At 35.1% G+C, this 17,995-nt stretch overlaps 1 protein-coding gene across 1 annotated transcript in view; it reads left to right on the top strand.

The window, feature by feature from the left end:
• Positions 1-17,995, top strand: part of LOC120351757 (cadherin-23-like) — a gene marked incomplete in the record, with an annotated part of 175,403 nt that overhangs the window by 35,088 nt on the left and 122,320 nt on the right. Inside the window, 1 exon segment of the mRNA XM_039429863.1 lies at positions 8,809-8,879.

Raw genomic sequence — 17,995 nt, forward strand, 5'->3', positions numbered from 1 at the left:
CGTAGTTTTGACCGTATAGATCCACCACACAAGACCGTAGTTTTGACCATATAGATCCACCACACAAGACCGTAGTTTTGACCGTATAGATCCACCACACAAGACCGTAGTTTTGACCGTATAGATCCACCACACAAGACCGTAGTTTTGACCGTATAGATCCACCACACAAGACCGTAGTTTTGACCATATAGATCCACCACACAAGACCGTAGTTTTGACCGTATAGATCCACCACACAAGACCGTAGTTTTGACCATAGATCCACCACACAAGACCGTAGTTTTGACCGTATAGATCCACCACACAAGACCGTAGTTTTGACCATATAGATCCACCACACAAGACCGTAGTTTTGACCGTATAGATCCACCACACAAGACCGTAGTTTTGACCATATAGATCCACCACACAAGACCGTAGTTTTGACCGTATAGATCAACCACACAAGACCGTAGTTTTGACCATATAGATCCACCACACAAGACCGTAGTTTTGACCGTATAGATCCACTACACAAGACCGTAGTTTTGACCATATAGATCCACCACACAAGACCGTAGTTTTGGCCGTATAGATCCACCACACAAGACCGTAGTTTTGACCGTATAGATCCACCACACAAGACCGTAGTTTTGACCGTATAGATCCACCACACAAGACCGTAGTTTTGACCGTATTGTTCCACCACACGAGACCGTAGTTTTGACCGTATAGATCCACCACACAAGACCGTAGTTTTGACCGTATAGATCCACCACACAAGACCGTACCGTATAGATTATCACACAAGCTTCTAGTTCTCTCTTTATTGAATTCCAAGTGAAAATTTTCCTGTTATTGCAACGGGTTGGAGATGGAGAGTTTCAATAAAAACGAGATGCATGCTTTGAATCCATACTCACTTTTCATGAATACATGTCCTAGCATTTTCAGTTTAATAATTGCATGCTCTCTTATAAAGATGAAATGGTCACTCCATCTGTATTATTCAAAGAAGGGGACATGCTTGTTAAGTTTGCATAAAGCTCATTCAAACTCATCTTATTAAGCATTTTATTGTTTAATAGCTTCTATTCTCCTCTGATTATGGAGCCGTGTACCAGAGAAAACTTCTGTACTTGTTTATTCTATGGTTGTTTATTCTACGCTTGTAGAAGTTCCTACTTTTTTACAGATTGGGATTGTATTACTAGAGGATATAGCATTTATCTAATGGATAACCATATTTGGTTAGGTGCCATTTCTTGATCAGAGCACCGAAAACTCCCAAGCTTTAACAATAACTCATCCTAGAATCCCACAACTACAGATATAGTAATGAGTGGGAAGATTATGTAAGTGAAATTTAACACGAACCGAACGCACAAGATATTTTGCCTTATATCGATTGGGTATTGGAGAGGAATATATAGACTGGATATAATTGTTGTATATCTGTATCCAGGATAGACCAGTGTCGAAACGTTTTAAAGATGGTACCGTACTAAAGCCGATTGTGCAATGAATGCTTTCTGAGAACCCCGATCACGCCTCTGGGTCAATTGGACCGCTGTAATGATATTTCAAATAGGATAATACACAAGGCATTGGCTAAGCTGCAGCTAGGCCGGCTCACGGAACGCTTTCACCAAACTATGAAAAGTTCATGCTCGTTTCTGCGGTATCATTTTTTTTGGTAACTGGCTCACATTGCTGATACCAAACAGAGATGGATCATCTCTTGAATGCAAATGCTTCTTTGTCAGAAAAAGATGTGTTGTTGTTGCAACTGAAAACAAATAGGCAAATTTCTTGGAGTGTGGGATTCTCGACATGATTGAGAAATGCTTGAGAAGGTCAATGTAAAATTGGGATTAAAACTTGAGTTCTACTATAAAAAGTCATTATCAATCAATACACGATGATGTATCATACGTTTCGCATTTCTGTTGGGGTGATATTCTTCATTATTATAAATACAAATTGCAATAAAATTTGAATCAATTTCGAGGGACAAAAAATATTTTTATAATAACTATCCTACTCATTCAAGATTTTGCTGATGATTGGTATGACTAGATAATGTTATTGTATGATATGCAGTATGTATGTGACTTATATGCTTTTGATAAATGTTGAAATATTCAGATTACCCCTCAGTTATATAATTATTCGATCATTGAAAGTTTTCCAAATTTGCAATAATTCAAATGGAACTTTGATATAAATTTCCAAAATTTGTTATAATTTAATGAGGTATTTCATTACATTACAGTACAATATATTGAAGTAGTTCAATTTTCAACAGCTATAAGAACATATAGAAAGTACAAAATTACTGCTCTAACATATATTTTGAAAAATATATCATTATTATTAACACTCCACTATAATTATGGATACCATGTGTTGATATTATGTGATACAGTTTTTTATTGTGTTTTCAATAATCATAAATGATAAACTTGAATAAATTCAAGTCGCCCTGAATTCATACATTTTAAGAAAATACTAAGGTTATGAAATAATTAACAAAGTTGCCATGATTATTGAAAACACAATAAAAAACTGTATCACATAATAATTATCAACACATGGTATCCAATAATTATATAGTGGAATGTATAAATTTTATTCATAAAATAGAATTATAGTACTATTTTTCGAAATTAATAAAATAATAGATTAATAATACAAATCATAACAACTAGTTGTTTTTTATTTAAAATAACAAAACTATTAGTAAGACGTTTATTAAAAAAAAAAAGTTAAACCTGGAGATGGTGTGGATCACTGAAACTAGTTGTTATAATTCGTATTTTTAATTTATTATTTTATTCATTTCAAAAAAGTACAGTATTTCTATTTTATAAATAAATTAGTACAGTAAATTCATCTAGATCAACCTGATTATTGTAAAGTCCAGACAGCAGGTGGACGTAAATCAGCATACATCATAACTCATTTTTCCATAGAGGAGAGATTAATTTGCGTTCAGGCGACCAAGGACTTTTAATGTAGTTTTTGAAAGAATTTCGTTGTCGTTGGTGGTTGTTACGAGCTGTAACAACAACTGTAATGGAAGTGGCAGTGGTACAGATGAAAGGCAGCGGAACGCCTCAAAGTTGACTTCCTGCCATTCAAAAGTACTTTTTCTGTCCACGCTCTATACAGCTACCAGTCTTCACTTAGAAAGAGACAGGAGGAGAAGAAAAATAAGAAGAAGAAGAAGTAGAAGAGGAAGAATAGAAGAAGAAGAACATAAAAAGATAAGACCGTAGGAGATTGAGGAGAAATTAGATAGGAATCAGGCAGTGGTGTAGGCTGTGTAGGTACATTGTGTTTAGGTAGTCCTCCTTCTCGTCTTCCTTCTCCTCCTCCTACTCCTTCTCCTCCTCCTCCTCCTCGTCCTCCTCCTCCTCCTCCTTCTTCTTCTTCTTCGTCTTCTTCTTCTTCTTCTTCTTCTTCTTCTTCTTCTTCTTCTTCTTCTTCTTCGTCTTCTTCTTCTTCTTCTTCTTCTTCTTCTTCTTCTTCTTCGTCTTCTTCTTCTTCTTCTTCTTCTTCTTCTTCTTCTCTTCTTCTTCTCTTCTTCTTCTCTTCTTCTTCTTCTTCTCTTCTTCTCTTCTTCTTCTTCTTTTCTTCTTCTTCTTCTTCTCTCTTCTTCTTCTCTTCTTCTTCTTCTTCTTCTTCTCTTCTTCTCTTCTTCTTCTTCTTCTTCTTCTTCTTCTTCTTCTTCTTCTTCTTCTTCTTCTCCTTCTTCTTCTTTTTCTCCTCCTCCACCTCATCATCATCCTCCTCCTCCTCCTACTCCTCAGCCTCCTCCTCCATCTCCACCACCTCCTCCTCAATTCCTCCACTCCTCCACCGCAGACAATCCAACCGCCGAAATCATAAATGAAACGCTGATTATGTTTGACTGATGACACTGATTTATCTTCCAGTCTAAGCACCTAGAATGTTGAAATGGTAATTAGTACTAATGCCAGGTCGATTAAGAGTTGGAAATAGTCTCTGGAGCTATTGAGAACAAAGCGATTCGCCACTTTCGATAAGTTAATCTATAATTTTGTTTGGGAACAAGAGGAATAATTATTATTATGGGTACAGGATATGGGATTCAGTTGTTATGACTTCGTTCGTCGTCACTCAAACAGTACAGATTCATCTACCCTCCTGATACCCTTTCTGAGATTCAGATAACCTTTCTGAAAATGGATAGCTAAAAGTCCAAACTTCACCGTTTCATGTGAAAACATTACAGTAATATCTCAACTTTCGTATATTTCATCATAATAATATTATTCATTGCTCAATATCATTCTAAAACTTTTCAATCTGCAGGTTAATATGACATTTCACTCTTCCTGGTGATTATTTTTAACACTAGAACGTAAGTTGAATTTTGTTTTATTAAACACATGAATAAAGGGATATGAATCCTCTGCTATCAGCTTTGTCATTTGTGATAAAGAATCAATCAATCAATAAAGGACAATCAACGAAGAAGAATATTGATTTATTATGATGTTGAAGATCAATCGCTTTTCTACGACAAATCTATCTTCTATACTCTCTATATTCTCTACTCTCTATACTCTCTGTATGTGTGTAGTGTGTATGTGTGTATGTGTGTATGTTGTATGTCTGTGAACACGATAACTCCATTCCTAATCAACCGATTGACTTGAAATTTTAAACTTAAGGTCCTTATACCATGAGGATCTGACAATAAGAAATTCAATGAAATTGAATTCAAAATGGCGGATAATTACTAAAAAACCATGTTTTTCACGGTTTTCTCGAAAACGGCTCTAACGATTTTCTTCAAATTTATACCATGGATATTCATAAGCCCTATCAACTGACATGAGTCTCATTTCTGAGAAAATTGCAGGAGCTCCGTAATATACTTGAGAAAAATGGCGGATAATTACTAAAAAAACCATGTTTTTTACGATTTTCTCAAAATAGCTTGACCGATTTTTTTCAAATTCATACTCTGTATAGTTATTTATCAGCTCTATTAACTGGCATGAGTCTCCTTTCTGGGAACTAATGGGGGTCCACCATCCTTGAGAAATGGACTAGTAACCTCCTTCTCGTGCATGAGGTAGGTAGGTGGAGCAGTTCATAAAAGAACACATAGTCGAGATATTCATCTGTAGAACAGCTGTTTTGACGACTTTAAAAATGGCGACTAAAAAAAATCATCGAATTTCACAATTTACACAAAGGAAAAGTACTCTGAAACAATTATATATACACATATACAAAAGTCTGATCGTAGTTTCAAATATGAGCAAGGAAACTTGTGTGAGTGTACCATACCAGATTTTCTCATCTATCAGGCTTCAGCCCTGCTACTTACAAGAGCACAAGAAGACAAAAAAATATATCTTCAAAGAATAACATGGTTCTCAATGTTAATGTTACTACTTTAAAGGTGTCGTTCATTGTGATGAATCCATTCATTTGTTCATGAAACTCTCTCACTAAATCACGAGTATGTTCCATTTAACATTCCAAATAGATTGTCTAAAAACATGCACTTACTAGGGTCATTCTTCAATATTTAACCGTTGTACTATATCGTATATAAACTTATAGCAGTGATACTGTACTGGTATCACTCCCATAAAATACAGTACGACAGTATACTATTGAGGAGAGATCCTCTTGATGATTGTTTTCTTTGTAGAAATAAACCATTCCTTCTCAAAATCACTTACAAAATACGTGATGATTAGATTATTCTATTTCTATATTAGTATATTATATAGCAGGCGAGAACAATATTCTCTTTGTATTCTACTTTTCTTTCTTGTCTTCAAGAATGTTCATTACAAACATTTCTCACATCTACATTACTTCTAGTCTGGAAGCATGTAGTTATTATTCTTGAGCAGTGCATCTTATCTATCAGTCGTGAGAATGTATCCTATGTGTTTTAAAACACCTGAATTAAACTGTTACCTGACGTGATGTTTCTGTCCTTGACTGGATGCATTTCATGCAATGTAGGTGAAAGGAGAAGATCTATGAAGGATGGGCTTGGAATGTAATGAACTTTGCAGGAAAATCGTGAAGTAGTCTAGGGATTGTAATGGTCTGTTATGACCGTCCTTTTACGGAGCTGCATTTTCAACGGACGACCTTTTAAAATGCAATCCAAACAAGGTGTGATCTTCCACTTAGTGCGGTTGGGCTTTGTTTGTTCCTTCATAGATGTTTAAACAAGGATGCGCGTTCTCTAAATCAAATTCAGTGAGTTACTATAATTTTGTGCTAGTGGTTTTGTTTATCATTTGTTGTCATGGGATGTATTTGATTAGGAATCGTACTGAGAACCTGAGAAACTTTTTCTTCAAGTGTTTGGATCCAAATTAAATTCAGTGAGTTACTATAATTTTTTGCAAGTGTTTTTGTTTATCATTAGTTGTTATGAGATGTATTTGATTAGGAGCAGTGAGAAATTTTTTCTTCAAGTGTTTAGATAACTTAATTCAAATAAGGTGTTGAAAGGTTCTATAACCTCAACAGCTAGTTATTAAATCAGTTGATTTTAAACAAAGTAGCACAATTTTATTTCATTTTATCATTTGAAGTATGTTTCTGTGTATGAATGAAGGAAATAGTCATACATCAACAAAGTATAATGTATTGACTAGTATACTAGGTGGTAGCCCACCATAAGACTGCACAATTCCTACAAAAGCCTTAAATATTAACAGTTCGAACTGTTCAATAAGCAGCCCTCAGTAATCAGAAACCTTCCAAAAGATATGTTCAAGAAAAAAGTGAAGGAGCTACTAAAAACTGTTCTATACATTAGAGGAATACCTCAGCAGCGAATATTTTTGTTACCACATAATGAACAAATTGTAAACTAGTCTTGATATGGCAAAGTTCTTTCATGTTATCTTATGTTGTTTTATGTTATCTGACATTGTTTTATATTGGACCGTAGATCAGAGTTACTTAATCTATGTAAATGTCCATCACTCTCCTTTGTACCTGACCGACGTGACGAGATCCATGTATGTGTTATATATTTGTTGATCAATGAAATCTATTCTATTCTGTTGTAAAAAATATTCACAAATCAAGCACCTAACTTTCAATTTATACTTGCTACAATATAGTTGGGTATAAGGGGTTTTGAGGAGGCCAACTATTGTAAACATAATTTAGTTTTTAGTGAATTTATTGTAACTATGTCACCCACTATAAACTGAGGCGTGGCTGGTTAACATGAATGAATTTCTATATAATTATAGTACTTTTATAATCATATTAACCTTCCGGAAGTCGCGCCCTACTCAATTACACGAGCAGTCGCGTGTTGTATTTTTTACAACATCCAATTTTCCAAGTGTTATTTACTCTGTTTACTGTCAAAACATATTAATTAATTGTATAATTACTTTTTCCATCTTCTTGGAAAAGAAACGCCTATGAACATTTGGATGATTACCATTTCATAGCCCAATAAGGTACATCAAGCAAAGCAATCAATTCCGTGTTATTGGTTCGTTTACAGTCCCCGTATAGTCTATCCCTATCTTATGCACATTGTGACTTATGCACTGTTGTGACTAAATGGCACCTAAATACTGAACCATTGCTCAGTTGATACTGCAACTGAGTGGAATGATGAGGGGAAAGTTTTGGAATGCATAGGTGACTCATCCACTGACACCACCCTATTCAATAGTTTTGTGCAGCATAAAAACTGATTCTGTTGTAATTTTTACAACAGCGCGACTGCCGTAAGGTTAAGTGCGCAATACGAGGGTCTGAAATTTATAGTACAATTTTGATTACTTTATTTTCCATATTATTCGTCAAAACCTCGTATCAAAATATGGAACTTAGTTCATGCCCATAGTTTAGCATGAGGAAGCAAAATCCACCAGTTCTAAACTCATAAAACAAGTTGGACACTCATACTTAAATACCTTTTTTAATTCCTCAGCATCTAAAGAATCATTATTTGAACTCTTATTTTCTAGGTACCCTATCTTTTGGAGAGAAGGTAGCCTTACGTAATAACTTGACAATTCCAGCAGTTTGATATGCTTGGGTTATTATTCTATGCCTTCCCATCTCTCTTACAACAACAAATTGTGGTCATTATGAACTTCTGTCAGTGAAATATCCGTGTGTTATTGTAGAAACAGCGTCTTTGAAGTGAACACGGAAACACATAAGGTGAACGCTTTGTTATTTTCATTAGTCACACTGGTGACTGTGAGCTTTATAGAACATCACATCTGACAGAGATAGAGTATGTGTTCTCTTTCCTCATTGCGGACATTTAAACTTGCAGGAAATTATGAAAATCTGAATTTGTTTTAGCTTTCACCTTGTTTTGTGTGATGAGAGAGTTTGTAAGTTGGCCATGCTACAAAAATGTTTAGATTTTGCTGTAATAATATTTCAATTAGAAGAAAATCTTTGTGTCCAAGACCAACAATAAGGTTAGAGGCTCATCATTGTCAATTTGATGGACTCGTTAAGTCGTCGTTCCCGGCTGCCTAAAAAACAGTCGTTAGGTCATGTCAAAGGCCCTGAAATTGATCAGTTGCGACCTGAAAACTCTTGACACCGGACCTGAGCCAGCCAGGTCACACGATATTATTATTATATTATTATTGTCAATTTCGATACTACAAATAAGTTGAAATTATTCTTTAATGATTATTCCAGGTAGAGTAAAATCTTTGTGGCCAAGAACAATAATATGGATATAGGTTCATCATTACTCATTTCGATAAGAATTGTCATGTTTTCAGTATTGATACTAAAAATATTGTTTCTTTTCAGATTTTCTCATTCAAACGAAAGAGCGCTTAAATGATATCAACCCCATCCTCTTCAATCCTCATTCTTGATTGGTGAGTGTACTCTCCATAATTCATTTAATTTTTTTTTTTTTTGAACACATTACTAGTCTTTAATGTAAAGCTTCGGTCTAAAACATAATTTCATATAAAACATTCCAGAAAACAGATGGAAAAAAAACACAGCCTGTAGACTGGCTGGCCGCTATAGCTTTGTATAAAATGAACAGCTGCAGACATTGGATTAACCAGTACACAGTTTCTTACGTACCGAGTTTTCTTGTTCATTCCTCCTAACATTCTTTCTCACATCTTTATAATTACCCTGTTGTATAAAAGTATGACGTTTTTAACTAGAAATAGGGGCTTCAAATTGTGTACAGGAATTTCATATATAAGGGCTCTTACAATAGCAAACCGTCTTCTTCTGATGAAGCTTTTCACAGATGAAAACCGGGAAGTCATAAAACAAGGAAAATGTGTCCAATTCTACTAAGAAACTTGAATTTCACACACGCACAGAAACAATGATCGGACAGTTTATCTTCAGTTTTCAAGTTGAAATTATACATGAATTGAATCCTTCCAGTTATCCTTCTTCTTCTTTCTTTATCCAGCCCTAGGTGAGCCCTGGCCTCCCCCACAACACGCCTCCATTCCTCTCTGTTCATCGCCCTTTCTTTCCATCCTCTCACACCCATCCTTCTCAGGTCATCCATCACTTGGTCCACCCACATGTTCCCTGGCCTACCTTTTTTTCGTCTGTTCCAGTAATCCTTATAGTAGTTAATTCTTATAGTTCCTATACGTAGTTATCCGTGAAGTATCCTAATAGTTAGCTAAACTTTAAAGTTATCACTTTAACATAACTCAAGCACGGTTTCTAAGACACTACTTATTTTAAAATCTATAGGTTTAATGACCCATTAAATTAAATCAGTGCTCTAGAAACCGGGCCTCTGTAAGCTTTAAATAATATTCAATTATCAAGTTATAATCAATATATTTAGTTACAGCTTATAACCAAGCTTCTGTTGATTTTAAAAAAAATGTAAATTCATTTCAAACTTCATCCCATTTTCATTATCACCCGTTCCAACTAATTACTAGAAATTTCAGTTTATGATAGGGCAACCTTCCTGTATTTTCAACAGCAATAGAGCTCAGCTCTGGTATTATAGACACCAGGTTCGAACTCTCTGGAGCGTGTTTCCGTGAAGGGAGCAACAGACAGCCTTTTCTGGCATTTCCCTTCATCATTCATCATCCTATAAACTCACTCGCTCCCTGTTTTACTCACTTGCATAATTTGAAAACTATGTCTTCCGTTCCCCAATGCTAGCCGATCTAGCCTTCACCTTGATCTAGGATCATTGCTTTTTTGTGATGGGAACTTGGTTTATAGTGAATTGTTCTTGGTTGTGGATTTGTTGAAAGAATTCTCAGGAATGTTCTACGTGAGCCAATAAAAACTTGTTACACAGCTGCAAAAGGCATGAAAAATTGAGAAACAGATATATTAACCACAAGATGCAGGCCAATTCGATAGGGAGTTCCATATCTTCTCAAAATGTATGAAATCAGGGCTACTAATTTTTATTTATAAAATAAAACTATAGTACCTTTTTTTGAAATTAATTGAATAATATAATTTTCTATCTATTTTATCTCAAGATAGAATCTATTATTATATTAATTTTAATAAAAGATAGACCTACTATAATTCTATTTATAAATAGATAGGGAGTACATCCTATCCTTATGTGGAAATCAGAGATAATATCCAAAGTGCAGACTTCAGTGATTGGTGAACTTCAACAATTTGCAATTTTCAATAATTAAATTTCATGATAAATTTTCAATTTAGAATTACCAACAGAGATAATAATAGATGAACTGACAAAAAATTTTAATGGGATATCAGATTTCAAAGGAAAACCATGTATTTATAAAACCAAGAGGAATCTATTTTTAAGAAAAATCGAACTTTGAGGTTTCTTACTTGCATCAACTATGAAAAACATAGAAGGCATTACAGGGGTTGTTAGTTGCAAGCCACCTATGACTCTGAACTAGTGACTTGCTACTTGATTTGTGAGATATTGCTTTATAATAGTATTCTTCCTCAATACCCTAGAGATTCACAATTTTCAATACTTTATACTTTATTGATCCATACAATAAGTACATCATCAAAATGAGGGAGAGAAAAAATAAGGTAACATTGTGCTATTCCTCTCCCAAAATTACATAAGACTTCACATAGTCCGAAATAGGTTAAGTCTTGTAGCTGTTCACTTCACAAAATTTATTTTCACAAAATATATTTTTAAATTTATATGCTTCAAAACCAAACATAGAGGAAATATTTCACAATAATTTGGAGACATAAATAATTTTATATTACTGTACTGTAAACGAATGAGAGAAATGATGAGAAACTTCTTACCTTGAACTATCTAACATTGAAACAAATATATTTGTTTCATTGACTAGATAATAATCATTATAATCATTGACTAAATATCATGCAGTAACTAGGAAGAGTATAGACTGAATTTGTTGATCTACTTTGTAAACCCGGGCCACACGTATGCAGGGTTGTTCCTAATCGTGTCCTATATTGCTGATGTGGTGGGACCAACGATCTATATCTACTAACATATAGTATATATAGATCGTTGGGTGGGACAGATCACAAGATCTGTGAAAAGATTTTATTGGGATCTTGAGACAGATTATGACGGAAAATGTGTGGCATGTACCATTCCAGGTCGTTGTCATCACTAATCATATTTAAAATGTTATCATAGAATGTTAAAATCATAAAATGTTATCGGATCGGACTGAGATCGGAAAGCTGCATGATAAGTGTGACACGGGCTTAAAACGTAATAAGTAGAAAAATATGATAGTCTGTATAAGTCTGCTCAATCCTCATATACTTGCTTTCGTAATAATGTATGGTTGGAAATAAACTGAATTGAATTGAACATAACTTTCATTTTTTATACAACCTGACATCATTGAACGTTTAGCAGCGATATCTGGAGCTATTCAGTGAGTAGACCTTTATGAGTCGTAAAACAAATAATCAAGTCATTTATTAGGAACCTAAAGAAGCTGGAATCTGAACCTTTTACAGATTTCCCAAATAATCATTTTCTTGAGTTAATATCCAACACCTTGTATCTTGTATATTCCAAATGAAATACATCCAATGTCATAAACTCAAATACATTCAATGTCAATGCAGATAAATAATGTCTTCTTCCTTTCACGGTTAAGGCATCATTGTCTGAAATAAATGAAATTGAGAGGTAGAGGCTGAAATAAATGTAACAATCAACAATTCAGAATCACCAAACAAAAATCTCCAGTAACTTAGTACCAAAAGAAATAGAATCGCCTCTGATAAACTGAAGGAACATAACCCAATTTTCAGACCTACTTCCATCAAAATTCTGTAAAGGAACAGTTTTGGGCTAGGCCTGTTGGTCCTCTCTGATAATCCATCTAAATAAATAAATAATTTTATTTTCATCATAAATTTCACTTGACATTCATTTTAAGTTTTGGGAATTATATGACCACTGACAAGTTGTGTGGTCATTGTTAGTAATGTATTTAATTGTAATTACTAAATTATTAAGACATAGATTATTCTTTTGGAGTTCAGTTCATCACTTTACATACATTTTCTATCATAATAAAGGAAAGAACTGGCTTTCACACGTACAGGATAGGAAATTCACGAATGACGCATCATCACGTCTGAGCTACTGGTCTGATTAACTTGAAATTTTGCAAATAAATTCTTTATTTACCGAGGATGGTTATAGGCCTATTTTCAATTCTTCAAGATTTCATTACGTCAAGTTTTCAGTTTGTCATTATTTTTGTGTATCATGGTAGGTGTAAATATGAAAAGGAAAAATATTATTCTCATCACAGTACAATTCAAATTTTCTCCTTTGTATAACACGAAACACCGAGCGGAACAAGCGTGTTGTGTGTGGGCCGAGTTTACCATTATCATGATAATTCCCGCCGACTGAAAAGGAAAGAAGAGCGACGGATCAGGTGGGGTTTGCGCCCCCCACCTGATCCGTCGCTCTTCTTTCCTTTTCAGTCGGCGGGAATTATCATGATAATGGTAAACTCGGCCCACACACAACACGCTTGTTCCGCTCGGTGTTTCGTGTTATACAAGGAGAAAATTTGAATTGTACTGTGATGAGAATAATATTTTTCCTTTTCATATTTACACCTACCATGATACACAAAAATAATGACAAACTGAAAACTTGACGTAATGAAATCTTGAAGAATTGAAAATAGGCCTATAACCATCCTCGGTAAATAAAGAATTTATTTGCAAAATTTCAAGTTAATCAGACCAGTAGCTCAGACGTGATGATGCGTCATTCGTGAATTTCCTATCCTGTACGTGTGAAAGCCAGTTCTTTCCTTTATTATGATAGAAAATGTATGTAAAGTGATGAACTGAACTCCAAAAGAATAATCTATGTCTTAATAATTTAGTAATTACAATTAAATACATTACTAACAATGACCACACAACTTGTCAGTGGTCATATAATTCCCAAAACTTAAAATGAATGTCAAGTGAAATTTATGATGAAAATAAAATTATTTATTTATTTAGATGGATTATCAGAGAGGACCAACAGGCCTAGCCCAAAACTGTTCCTTTACAGAATTTTGATGGAAGTAGGTCTGAAAATTGGGTTATGTTCCTTCAGTTTATCAGAGGCGATTCTATTTCTTTTGGTACTAAGTTACTGGAGATTTTTGTTTGGTGATTCTGAATTGTTGATTGTTACATTTATTTCAGCCTCTACCTCTCAATTTCATTTATTTCAGACAATGATGCCTTAACCGTGAAAGGAAGAAGACATTATTTATCTGCATTGACATTGAATGTATTTGAGTTTATGACATTGGATGTATTTCATTTGGAATATACAAGATACAAGGTGTTGGATATTTAACTCAAGAAAATGATTATTTGGGAAATCTGTAAAAGGTTCAGATTCCAGCTTCTTTAGGTTCCTAATAAATGACTTGATTATTTGTTTTACGACTCATAAAGGTCTACTCACTGAATAGCTCCAGATATCGCTGCTAAACGTTCAATGATGTCAGGTTGTATAAAAAATGAAAGTTATGTTCAATTCAATTCAGTTTATTTCCAAACAAACATAATACACGAATAAGAAATACGATATACAACATATTTTGGAATCCCCCTACTAGACTATCCATCTGTGTGTAGGGGGGGACCTGTATTGTTGGTTGACCTGTTCTAACAGAAGATCGTTCTTATACTTTCTGGCTCAGTTCACAAGACCCTATTAAATTTTGACCGTGATTAAATGCTATGACAACCAACCAGAGGAGCCTCCTTTTCACAAACGCCTCCTCCGATTGATTCTCGTCGCATTTAATCATGATTAAAATTAAACAGGCTTTAGTGCAACCGGGCCTCTGTGTTGTTATGAAGATGATGTTGTGTTAGATACTGTGATAGATCCATATAGAACCATATAGAACCATTGTGGTAGATCCATATCTCGAATGAAAACTATTTGATTTCGTCAAAACCACTTATTTATCAAAACCATTAGAGATACTAGTTCCGGTTGTTACACTATCATCAAACTCTAATAAACTTAAAACCAATAAACATTGAACAACATGATATAAATAGTGTGGGTGAAGCACTACGGATGGCCATTAGCTGTTGACCAATAAAGGTTGAGCTCTACTGTCATTGGCCAAGACTTGGGTTGAGACATTTTGGGCGTATCTAGTCTCGGCCAATCATAGTAGACCTTCATTGGTCAACTGCTATTTGCCAATCGTTTGGCTTGGCCCATATTCTACTGCCCAATATTAACCTTCCGGAAGTCGCGCCCTACTCAATCACACGAGCAGTCGCGTGTTATAATATTAGGTCTAATATTGTGCTGCTCAATATGGTTTACTATAGTGAGGTCCACGTTATAATGACAGTATTTGATCAACTTTGGTTTTGCTATCCTTTTCTATCATTCAACGAAGCCGGTGGTACTATCCTTTTCTAGGTCCCACGATGCAAATTATGTTTTTGACAGTGTAGAAATATAGTTAATTAATGCAGAGAATCGGCATCGCTATTCTTCTATCTTTATCCACTGCCATTATAACGTGGAGCTCACTATAGCTTCTAGTTTACTATATGATTTTTGATATACTTACTGAAACAAGTATCCGAATTTTTGTAATAAGTGGTTTTGACGATATCAAGTAGTTACCATTCAATACCGTATCGTTCCTATGAAAAAAAAAACAAATCGTTCTTATAGTTCAACTCTGAACAATTAATGAAATTGGAGTGATCATGGTCTAGTGGATAGAGTCATAGCCACCTCTGATACATTAGAGGTGAATTAGAGGTGGCAATGATAGAATGCTTGCGTAGCATCCTAGAGATCCCGGTTTCGAACCCACTCAGAGCCAAAAGTTTTTGAACAGGTCACTCCCGTGTTATCGGATGGGCATGTTGAACTGTCTGTCCGGCTGAAGTATGACAGTCGTAAGCCCATTGTCGACTCAAATGATAAATTCAGGCGAGGTGGAACTTCTGTCAGGAACCAATAAAGCCATACGAATATTATTATTTATTTTAACTCTGAAAATTTGGTGTTTCCTAATCTCTAGTTTATCAATCACCGAGCTATTAGTATCGGAGATTTTGGACATCATAGCGAGAATTTTCTCTAGTTTTCTTTTTTTGATAGGCCATCTATCCACCTTAGTAGCAGCATCATAAAACCTATAGTGGCCGGTATGCAATGAAAGTGCTTTCGTTACGATCTCATTTAACGCAGCTTGCTGATAGTAATCTGAACTGTGAGATGATTTCTTTTCACATGGCAGCCAACCAAATCCTGTTGAACTATTTATTCAAATTTGGCGGCTGTGACAGCCAACTGGTTTCTGCAGTCGTCGCTGGTCGCCAACCGGCAGCGAAAGCTATCCATGAATGAACAACAACAGCGCACTCAATGAAACTGGTTGTCATCGAAGAAACAAGGGAAAACGAGACAAATAGGAGGATAGATGGAGAGGTTGGAGATTGGTGTGGAAGGAGATTGGGGATTAAGAGGAAGACGAAGTAGAAAAGAAAGAGGATGAAGAGAAAATATGATGAAGGAGGAGGAGGAGGAGAAGGAGACGAAAAAGGAAAAGAGAAAAATGATAAAGAAGGTGAAGGTGAAAAAGAGGGAGATGGAGATGAAAAGTGAGCAGAAGATATGTGAAAGAGGATGATGAAGAAGAAAAAGGAGGAGGAGAAGGAGAAGAAGAAGAAGAATAGAAGAAGAAGAAAAATATGATAGACAAGGAGGAGAAGGAGGAGGAGAAGGACGAGGAGGAGGAGAAGGAGGAGGAAGAAGAGGAGAAGAAGGAGAAAATAGAAGTGATATTATAAGAAGGAGAAAAAGGTGGAACTTTCTTCTTTATTTTTCTCTTCTTATCCTCTTTCACCCTTAATCTTCCTCTCCTTCAACGAGTAACAAGAAACAGAATATCAAGAAAATAAAGAGTATTTGGAGTGAGGTTGAGTGAGAAGGCGGAAGATAGATAATGATGAAGAGAGAGAATTGAGTAATGGATGAATATTGAAGAAGGAGGAACAAGGGTAAATAGAGAGAAAGGGAAATGAAAAGATGGAGAGGAATGAGAAAGATTAACAGAATGGAGAGGAATGAGAAAATTAAAGAAAACTATGAGAAAAAGTGGACGGAAAGGGAAGAGTAGATGACAAGGAAGCAAGGTGGAGGAAATGACGATGAGGATGAGAAGGAGGAAGAAAGAAAGGTGAACAAAGAAGAAAGAGGATTTGAAGATTAACAGAATTGAAAGGATTTAAAACTGAAGAAACTAAAAAGTGCATATTTAAGTGAAGAAACCTGAGAAAGAGGGAATTGGTAAAGATTGATATATTGAATGACAAAGAGATTTTTGAAATAATAAGATGAAGACGTTGAGAAAATTGAGACAGAAAGAAGAAGGAAATGGAGAAGAAGAACAAGAAGGTCGAGAAATAAAAGAAAAGGGAGGCGATCAAACGAGGAAGAAGAAGGGGTGGAATATCAGTGGAGAAAGGATATCTGGATGAAGAGTAAATAGGGGAAGGAGGAAGAAACTGAAAAGAAGAAAAATGGGAGACATATCAGTGAAAAAAGGATAACTGGATAAAAAAGATAAGGAGGAAGGAGGAAGAAACTGAAAATAATAAAAAGGGGAGAAATATCAGTGAAGAAAGGATATCTGGATGAAAAATAAATAGAGAAAGAAGAAAAAAATAGAAATAGGAGAAAGGAATAGAAAGAAGAAGAACAAATAGAGTACAGAGACACAGAGAAGTAAGGAAGAAGTGTAGAATAAGAGTGGTGAATCCAAAGGAATAAGTTGAAGAAGAAGGAACAAAATTCGTAGGGAGTATGACAAGAAAGAAAAAAAGAGTAAGGAAAGACGATTTGGAAAGAAAATTATGATGCTCAGAAGGGAAGACGAAAATGTAAGCCGAGAAGGAAACATACACAGAGCATGAGTCGTTTAAGCGGAATAATATAGTCGTTCAAGAATCTCGTATAGTGAGATCCACGTTATAATGACAGTAGTGTTGTTCAACTTTGATTTTGCTATCCTTTTCTATCATTCGACAAAGCCGGTGGTACTATCCTTTTCTAGGTCCACAACGATGCCAATTATGTTTTTGACAGTGTAGAAATATAATTATTAATTAATGGAGAGAATCGACATCGCAATTCTTCTATCTTTTTCCACTGCCATTATAACGTGAACCTCACTATAGAGCTACTGAGCTACTCCATACTATGAGATGACTGACTTACGATGTAGTACAACTGTGACCTGAAACTTGAAAGTATTTTCATACTCATTAATAATACATAACAGCGTTGATCATTCTCCAGTAGAGAGACTTCACTTTCCTGTCGAAGATGTCGTGTTCCAGTTTTGGAATGTTCTCCCACATTTTATCGAATGGAACTTGTTCGCTGACATCCGTTGTTAATTACGAGTTACATCTCATCTGACAAACAAGAAGCTCTTGGTAGCTCTAAGGTGAAACGCAC

This window comes from Nilaparvata lugens, chromosome 1, assembly GCF_014356525.2.
Source record: "Nilaparvata lugens isolate BPH chromosome 1, ASM1435652v1, whole genome shotgun sequence".
Taxonomy (NCBI): Eukaryota; Metazoa; Arthropoda; class Insecta; order Hemiptera; family Delphacidae; genus Nilaparvata; species Nilaparvata lugens.